This window comes from Solanum lycopersicum, chromosome 7 (genome assembly GCF_036512215.1).
Source record: "Solanum lycopersicum chromosome 7, SLM_r2.1".
In the NCBI taxonomy this organism is placed as follows: Eukaryota; Viridiplantae; Streptophyta; class Magnoliopsida; order Solanales; family Solanaceae; genus Solanum; species Solanum lycopersicum.
The window spans coordinates 68,008,625-68,019,199 of NC_090806.1; positions in this window are offsets into that span (position 1 = coordinate 68,008,625).

Genomic DNA, 10,575 nt, shown 5'->3' on the forward strand with positions numbered 1-10,575 from the left:
ATTTGTTTAATAATTATAACATTGACTTGATTATTTTACTCGTATTATGTAATGTGTTTTCATTTTTAGTTTACCGTACAAATCGATAATAAAATTAAAAATCAAATTCAAATGAATTAAGTAGAAAGTATAATGTTATGGACTTGAAAGATTACACTTTGTTCTATTCTTGCTTGGATCAATATTGAAATTTACCAAAATTGTGTTGTGTTTTTTATTAACCTACACGGGTAATGTAAATATATGTCAAATATATAACTTAAATCTATATCATATTATTATAATTATCATAATCATTATCATTATCATTATCATTATTATTATTATTATTATTATTATTATTATTATTATTATATATGGTCAACTCATCAAACTTTGAATAGGTCAGGCATATTGCAAATTTTAGACCAATTTTGTGACCTCAAAAGAGAAAGGAAACCATATGAACTTTTGAGTACATTGATATTTAGAGTACGTTTAAATTGATTTAAAAGTTGATCAAATTTACTTTTTAAGTTATTTTTAGTTTTTGAAAGTGTAAGGCATAGTTGAAAATAACCTAAAACGAGTTTAAAATAACTTTTAAAAAGTTAAAAACAAAAATATGTCTTCGACTACTTTATTTGTATGAGTTAGCTAAAGTTGTCTTTATTCAATTTTTGCTCATATATTAGAAATAACTTTACCCTAATTAAAATGATGGTTATTTGCAAAAATTCTCAATATAGAAAATTACATAGTTAAGCAAATATATACTAGTTAATTAGTCATTTTAGTAATTGTTTTTAGTTGATTACCACTCGTGACCAGTTTTCATGAGTTGTATAATTCGCATGTTTATATAATATGAAAATTTGTATAATATAATTTGTATTATGTTTGTATAGTATAATATGAATAATTGTTAATATTCAGATGTTTGCGTTTGTATAAGTTTGATTTCGAGTTTATATAAAAATATCATACAGACGTACCCTCAATTTATACAAACGAGGTACCTTAAACTGTAACTATAACCCGTAAATATGCAAACAATAGTTATAAAATTCCCATAAATATGCAAACATAATTAAGTTTATTACAATAGCTATTTACGAAAATTCCTCTTCTCAATAGTTTTAGGAAAATTTATGGGCTGATATGGAGTAGAAGACCATCACAAGCCTCATTTCTCAATACAGACCCATTACCCAAGTGGGCTGGAAGGCTTTTAGTCTGTTACATCCAACACTCTATAAGATTTCATTATAAACCATGAAAATCCTTAAGAAAAAATCACTTGAATGACATCCAAAATGTTTCAATCTTCTGAGACAATGCAAGGGATCGTTTGGTTGGTGGAATACTTTAGGGTAATAACCTCGATATATCCTTTAGATTTATTTTATCTTGTGTTAGGTAATAACAACATCAACAACAACATATTCAGTGAATTTTGGCAAGTGAGTTCCGAGAAGGATAGAATGTATACAAATCTTACTATCACATCAAGATAGAGAGGTTATTTCTATCTTAGCAAGCAGTTGGTAGTAAGTGTTACTTAATTTCAAGATTATTTCATCTCGTCGTTGTAGTACAAACAGTGGGATAAGTTATCCTATATGAAAGGTGGGATAAAATAATCTCAATATGGGATGTTCCAACTCATGAAATATCATTATCTATCCCATCACTATAACAAAAATGATTACTAATGGCATTTAATTCTTAATTGCCGCTAAATATGTATTTTTAGTGATAATTGTCACTCTTTGTATATGTCCCTAAAACCTTTAGCGACATTGGTTCAAATGACACTTAAGTAATTCCGGTAAAAATTTTAGCACTCTTTATTAATATCAATATTTAATACCGCTAAAAGTTATTTTTGCTGTAATGCACTAACTAAACGACTCTCGAGTAGTTAGTGTGGTGTAGTATGTTGGTAAATTTCAACTCCCTTGATCTTTGCTTGGTGGATAAGTAAATTTAAAATTCTTCATCCGTCTTTGTTAAAAAGTCAAGTCTTTGTAAGAGCATATTGGTCGTTGCCCGTCTAATATGGACGGTACATAATATATGATAGTAATAACATTGACATGACATCATTTACTTAACTCTTTACAAACTTATTTTTAGTTTTATATTATTTTTTTACGATAGATTTTTTCTTTAATACATAACATATCTGAAAAAGAATAATTATAAATGAACAAGAGATCTCATTTTTCCACAAATATTTACTATTTAACATTTCCTTTCATATACACGTATATATGTGTTAAATCCATGTCAATTTGATGTACGTGTGCTCATGGTTTATTATAACGTGCATTATAAACAAATAAACATAGCAAGTGGCTATGAGAAAATCATTACACAATTTATATTGTCACAAAATATTTCACACGTTGGAACTAAAAAGTCTTTGGCAACACTGTTAATTAGTATATAAAACGTTTACCAAATATTAATTTTGTCATCGTGTTAAATGATTCAAACACATTCAACACAATTATTTTGAACATCTAACATATTTGTACTTCCATATTATTCTTATGAACTAGTATTTAATTATTTGTTCACTATTAAATTATCATATCTATCAACAAATCAATTATTGACATAATGAATTTATTATTTTAATCTGTTAATTATGAAGTGAATTAATTAAAAACTTCTGATTTTTAAAAAGTTTTATCTTTTTCAAAACAATTTATTGATAATATAATACATAAAAATATTTTATTCTTTCTTAATTTATCAAGATGAATAAGTAAATAAGAATAATTAAAAAATAAAAAATAAAAAATAAATAAATTATTACGAATAGAGAGTATTTTAGAAGAGTGATTTCTTTTTCACTTTACAAGAAATTGTCCTTAAATAAGACTTATAAATTAAAGAGGGAGAAAAACAGTGCAGGCTTATTTAGAACAAAACACAAACACAAACACATTATTAAGAGCTTGTTTGGCTCAGCTTAAAAGCTGATCAAACTGACTTAAAAGCTGGTTTTTGACTTATTTAGCTGTTTGGCAATACTCAAAACAGCTTATTTTAAGCTAAAAAAACTTATTTTAAGCCAAAAATTAAAAGCTGGGGTAGAGGTGCTTTTTTCTTTTAGCTTATAAGTTGTTTTAAGTTGACCACATTTTTATCTTTTTGTGCTTACTATTTTTGTACAATCTCCAAATTACCCATATAACCCTAACATTTCTTTCTTCCATTTTTTCCTTTTCACGTTTGACATAACAACTTCAACACTTTTATCCAAACGCATAACTGCTTATTTTAAAAATAAGTTTCAGCACTTTTAAAAGTACTTTTTTAAAGTTGTTTTTATTAAGCCCATCCAAACGGGCCCTAAGTAATAACCATAATCAATTATTCATTCTTTCCGTTTTATGTTGCACTATTTTTAGATTGTTTTAAAAAAATAACAATATTTTTTTATTTAGTATTAACAATTTAACTTTTAAGTTTTTTAGTTACGTTATTATTTAAGTTATTTATGATTCGTTTTAGATTATAAGTTCTAAAAATCTATCAAACATCAGTATCTAATAATAAGAGGTTATTGTACACTATTTTACCACATATTTCTTCAAATACTTTTTTCCACCATATGAACTCATAATTTTTTAATGATGTGACATTAATTTTACCAATTGCTTGGATTTTTTTCAAATTTGACACCATAATATAATCCCAAAATTCAAACTTTAAAGAATCATTTGGTATGAGGTACATATATAATTACTTAATGGATAAGATGTAGAAATATTATTTTATCTTGCATTTAGTTATAGATATTAGATCATATTAAAATTATTATTTTTATTATGTATGCCTTAGTGTTGACATATGTCATATATATTATGAAATAATTTATTTTAATATATTAAATCTTAAAATAATTTATTTCTAATCAAACTTTACAAAATAATTATTCACATAATAATTTATTTTCGATTAAACGATCAGAATTATTTGAATTTGGCAACCTCAATTTGCTTATATGCAGCGCGTGAGGGAGAAATATTGACTGCTCCGCAATTCGTGCGCTACCCTTTTTTTTATGCGAAACGATGCACCGACTCACTGCCATCGCACGTGTGCACGTGACTCCTTAATCACTAATTTTACAGCTTTATTTTGATTAATTATAACATTAACCTTTTTTTTATATATATATATTATATATAAAAGAGTAGGAAAACTATTGTAAACTTTTCCTTTTCCTTAAAATGATGACATTTGACACACTCTCATTAAGAAAATCACTCAGTCTTTTTTCACTCTCGCGTGATATTATAACAAAATAAATTTTAGCGATAAATAAATATATATATATATAAATCTTTTTAAATGACTCAGTTGGTTTGAAGAGTGATTATTCATACGAATAATTCATGATCGATCCCTTCCAAATGTTTTTTAAGTCAAGCCTATCTTGTCTAATGCGATTTACATTCCCCATAAGGTTTGCAGACTATTACACAGTGAGGAGATTTATCCATACAAAGTGTCATATACATAATAAAGAATGCTAAAATATATAGTAATATTAGTTAATTGCAATTCGCTATAGAATTTAAGGATATTTTCAATAATAGTAATTGTTATTAAAAATGCCATCTATTAAACGGCTAAAGATTGTAAATAATTTAAGGCACATTAATGATAAATAATAATTCACGATAGATTCTACTATGATACCGTATAATTAACATAAATTTGAACCTAAATTTTTAAAAAATTAAGTTCAAATCATATTTAAGAAGGCAACTTGTCTCTTTTTCATTTGAAATGAAATTTTTTAAGGAGGATTAATCATTCTTTTTCACCACAATCATAAAACTTAAAAGAACTTTTCTTCTTAAATTTAACAAATTAATGCACGTCGTTTTCGAAACTCGACAAACGTGCAAAATAATAGATCGTGAAATCCAAAATGTTTATAAATATTTACCAATGAATTATTGATGAGACGCAGAATAATGTTAGGAAAAATCAATAAATAAATTTGTGTTTATTTTATTCTAATCGACGTATATTATTAATTGATAAGTTAAAATATAATACTAATTAGTTATAATTAAATGAAGAAATTTATATAACGAATTATCTTATGTTTATATCTCAGCGTTTAAATATGATATTTGGGAACAAAAAGAAACATTGGAATAAATAAGTTTCGAACTCATCATAAAAAAATTATATTGTTTGCACAAATTTAATCCCTTTATAATCACTTAAAATATGAATGAGTTTATTTAAGGATGGTCGAATTTCTATTAGCGAACGTTTGGAAATTATCACGTAGCTTTACTCAAAAATCATGAAATTTTAAAAAATATTTTTGGTCCAAAAAGGTTACTAATTAATCATTTGATTAAATATGATTAAAGTGAAAGTCAAGCAAACAATAATAATAATGTGAGACTTATTTTCATTTTACTTCTTTTAAGAACTAATTAAACTTTATATTATATATAAGTACAAAACCTCTATTCTTTTTAATCAATAAAGCCAACTTGTTTTTTAAAAAAAAAATAAAAGAAAAACTTATTCAATTTTTTGTTCATAGCTTCAAAAATTCAAAACCAAAATTGATTTAATGGAATATTAATTTAAATGACATTCAGAAACTTGAATAAGACCAATAAATTATTCTAAAAAGCAAAATTTTGAGTTCCAATATCTTTTAATTTTTTTTTTTACTATTTTGAGATTCCTTCACGTGCAGCTGACGCCGTTGAGTTGAAGAATACGTATTTAGAGATTTAAAAAAAAAATTGATTTGAATATTTCGAGTTTTTTATTTTCTTCCTTTTGTGATAACTGCTTCGTAGTAAAGAAAGGTCTTTTATAGTGAAAAAAAAAGCTAAAAAAATTAAATAAAAAAGGTCTTTTTATTATCATAATGATACTTAATTTATTAATTATATTTACCAACTGAGAATCCAATTTTTATAATGATTTCATATCTAAACCTCTCAGAGAGTCAGAGTCCTTACCAGTTTTGCTTTTGACTGGTAAAGATTCTGTGTTCCATTGAATTTCCATACATGCCCTTCATCCTATTTGAATATAAAATCAACCTCTGTTTTTTTTCGTCTCGATTAAATTTGAATTCATGTTTATAAATATTTTTTATTTATATATATTCAAATATAAGATGTTTGATTAATGGTGGAGAGTTCTAACCATTTCATCAAAACACATGTTAATTTTTATTTCATGAGTTTACATACGAAGCTGATAAAATGTTTACATCGATTAATTTTGTATTTTTTGTAACCATAAGATTGATAACCCGTAAGCATTTTTAACCTTTTATCACATTTTCTACTAGTCGTATTTAAAAAAATAATTTTTAGCGATAATAAGAAGATACATTAATAAAGAATGTTAAAGTCTTTATTGACATTAATTAAGTGTCATTATATCCAATGTCGCTAAAACGTACATATACAAAAAGTGCTAATTGCCGCTAAAAATACACATTTAGCTGTAATTGCTAATTAATTACTGCTATATTTCATTTTTTATGTAGTATCGTAAGGTACTCTATATTAAATAATTTATACGAACTGAATAAATTCAACAATTTATAATAATTATAAATTATATAAAAACTATAAAATATGCCAGACAAACTTATATGACAAACTCGATTCAGAATACGTTTTATGAGCTAGTATGTGTAATTTAATAACTGATCGTTGAAGTGTTATACTCACTTTTTTTTTTTGTTACCAAAGTCATGGGAGTTGTTGTGCGATATTAAAATGTCATGTTTTTTTTAATCATTTAGGAGCAGTGAATATGCCTTTGATCACATAGCTAGGTTATCAGTTGACTGGATTATCAAATTGTCCTGTGTAGTATTTATATTCAAATTAATTTTACTATTATCACTCAATTAATAGTAATAATTATTATTTTTAAGAAAATATCAATTTCTTAGATTTTATTTTCTTTTGATAAAAATTAATCTTTTAAGATATGTGGTGTTAGAGTTAGAATTTTAACTAAAGAATTCAAAAATTTGAAAAAGTAAATATACGAATTAGTTAAATGAGATTCGACTTTTCCTAGATATAATAAAATATTTTTAATCGTATATTATAACAAAGATGACAAAACCCCTTGATCGTAAAATAACTCTGTGCGATAATAGCTATTAGTTAAGGCGACTGATAAAATTTTCTTCCTATTCTCTCATTTTTTAAATTTAAAAATCAATTGTGGATTGCATGAAAATCATGGAAACCTTCAATTAATTGATTACCGCACCATGTTTTCGCAATTTTTGAAATTTTTTTCTTGTATTAAATAATGAATTTTCAACTCCAAGAGACATACTCATGTGCTCACCCCTTCAAGATTGGTATTTTAATTTAAATTTTCCAATTTTCTTGTTTGACTGGCTTATTTGACCTTTAAGTTTGAACATTAATAAAAATGACAAGTTTGTCTTTGTATAATGGGTTGGCAATGTCCCCTTCAAAATCTTCAATTTCCCACTAGGTAATAGTATAACAACCATTAATTAAATATAAACTAAATTAAATGTAAATGATTTTTTTAAGTATAATTGATCTGGTATAAAACGTACAATAGTGTATAAAAGATATTTATATACAAACATGAGTTAAATCATGTATTTATACTCAAAAGTGAAGTGACGAACTACATGACATAAATATTTTGATGAATCAATTTGAAATTTTAACTCACATTTTAAAAATATCAAATGTGATGCTAGTACTACTATTGTAGTCCGTTAAAATCGTTTTTCTATCTTTAATAAAAAAGTAGAGAAAATATCAGAGACAAAGCTAGTAAAGATCAAGTCTATTAAAATATTCACTTTATCTTTAAAATGTAGGGGCCAGATCAGAAACGAAATTAGTAAAGGCTAGAGGTTGATCCAAACTTCATTAGGACGGAAAAAGCCACATCTTTTTTAATAGATATTACATCTATTTCAACTCTTTGTGTGTATAATTTTTCATATCTTAATTCTCCATGACAAAATTCTTAATTTTACTATTGATTAAAACTGCATATTTTATGCTTTCTTTTCTTCAGATTCTATTTATGAAATTACTATAAAGAGACCGTTATTATTATTGATACATGAATGAACTTTAAACATTCTTGATGAATGCATAGATTTTTATTTAACATCACGTGCAAAACAATTTTAAAAGGCCTAAGTCATCTCCAGCCACTCAAAGTTGTCCGCATAATTCATTTAGACACCTCAACTAATTCTTGTGCCAATTGAACATTTTATTTGTTCAAAAGTCATTCCTATTAGACACAAAATGCTGACATGACAAAAAACATGTAATTCACTTTCCTTGAGCGCGTTAATTTATTAAAAATAATATTTTTGTTTTTTTTTCTTAATTTATACCCCTAAGTTAATTTTTAAAAAATAAATTAACAAAAAAGAAGAAGAACAGTTGTCTTCTTCTTCCCTATTTTTATCAATCCCACCCCATCCCACCCCAACCCCCATACCCATACACCAGTGGTTATCTTCTTCCCCCACCATTCTAATGATTTCAAAATTCTTAGTATTAGTGGTTATCTTCTTCCCTTACCATTCTAATGGTTTTAAAACTCTTAGCATTTTGTTTCATTTATAAATTTTTTGGAGAGATTTTTTCCCCCATCTTTCTCTACCTAAAAAACGAGATGAAGTAAAAAGTTATAATTAATAAAAAAGCTGATGAAAAAAAAAAATTGTCGGGTTAAAGATGGAACTGTATAGGGAGGGGACGATCGCCATTAATGGAGTTAGAGGAAATGTATGTTTTGTTCCAGTTGAAGGCAGTGGGTGTTTAAGTTTTACTTTTTTTTTCCCACTTTTTTTACTTTAAAATAATTTTTTAATTTTTTTACTTTATAATACAATGTTTAAATAATTTTTTGGATTAAAAAATAACACATGTCATTATTTAATTGGTCAAGTTGACATGTCAGCGCGAGTGTATTTCACACATCCTCTATTTTTTGTTTATTCTCGAAAAATGTTCAAATTCAGAATGGTTGAAGTGTTCAATAGGTAGTACGTCTAGTTGAGGTGTCTAAGGGCCCGTTTGGATGAGCTTAATAAAAGCAGCTTTAATGAAGTACTTTTAAAAGTGCTGAAACTTATTTTTAAAATAAGCAGTTATGCGTTTGGATAAAAGTGTTGAAGTTGTTATGCCAAACGTGAAAAGGGAAAAATGGAAGAAAGAAACGTTAGGGTTATATGGGTAATTTGGAGATTATATAAAAATATTAAGAGCAAAGAGATAAAAATGTGGTCAACTTAAAACAACTTATAAGCTAAAAAAAACACCCCTACCCCAACTTTTAACTTTTGACTTAAAATAAGTTTTTTTTAACTTAAAATAAGTTATTTTGAGTATTGCCAAACAGCTAAATAAGTCAAAAACCAGCTTTTAAGCTGAGCCAAACAAGCTCTAAATGAATAATCGGAACAAGTTTGAGTGGCCGCATATGACTTTGGCCATTTTAAAAATTATATCACTCATATAAAAGGATTGGGTGTAACTTGTAAGAAATATTGAAGATTTTAAAAAAAAAGTTTTTTTTTCTTTTCAAAATAATTAAAAAGGGCAAAATAGTAACTTGACATTTGTAGGCACGAGCCTCCTTTTTGGCTGCTCTTTGTGCAGTGTAAGCGCTTTGTTAGGGAGGGAAGATAAAAGCTGTCCCCACCACCTCTCACATTTTCATGGTAAAATTACAAAAGCAAACAAAACATAAAAATATCCCTCACACACTCTCACACCCCACACACGCACGCACGCACCTCTAAAAATATTTTTTTAATTTTCGTTTTGTGTTTGATATTTGATACTCAATATCAAATTTATATTTGATTAAATTTAAATTTATGTATGAAAAATTCATATATAAAGTATCTTTTATATATGATATACTAATTCAATACAATCTTTGTTATTTTCTACGTATCCATTTAAGTATTTTAAGTTAACTGAATATAAAATTTAAAAAAATAAACGAAGAGAATCTTTTTGTGTTAAACTTATAAAAGTTGTGATTAGAAAATCTATTAAATATAAAAAGAAATATTTCTTCCGTTTTAATTTATTTGACCTAGTTCTACCTTTAAGCTTATTTAGAAAATGATCATTATCCCTTTCAATAATTTTTTAGTTTCAATTTTTCACGTTTTAAGATCACCATATTAAAAATATTTTTGTAGATTTGATATATTTTTTAATTTTATATAGCTTTTGATACCGTCCACTATTGTTTGTCATGAAATCTATTTTTAGAATTAAACTATATGGACTTTGAATAAAATTTTAAGATATATTTTTCATCATATTGATACGCAAAAAATTGTAATTTTTAGTTTTTTTTTTCTTAATTTTTGAATATTTAATTTTTTTTATAAAAATACTGAATTAATGTAATCTAATATAACTTGAACCTAGTCAAATTGATTTTCGATAAATACAATATGACAAATAAAATAAATTTGAAATAATCGAACATCAAATAAAATATATAAAAAGTAAGCAACTTAAATTGAGT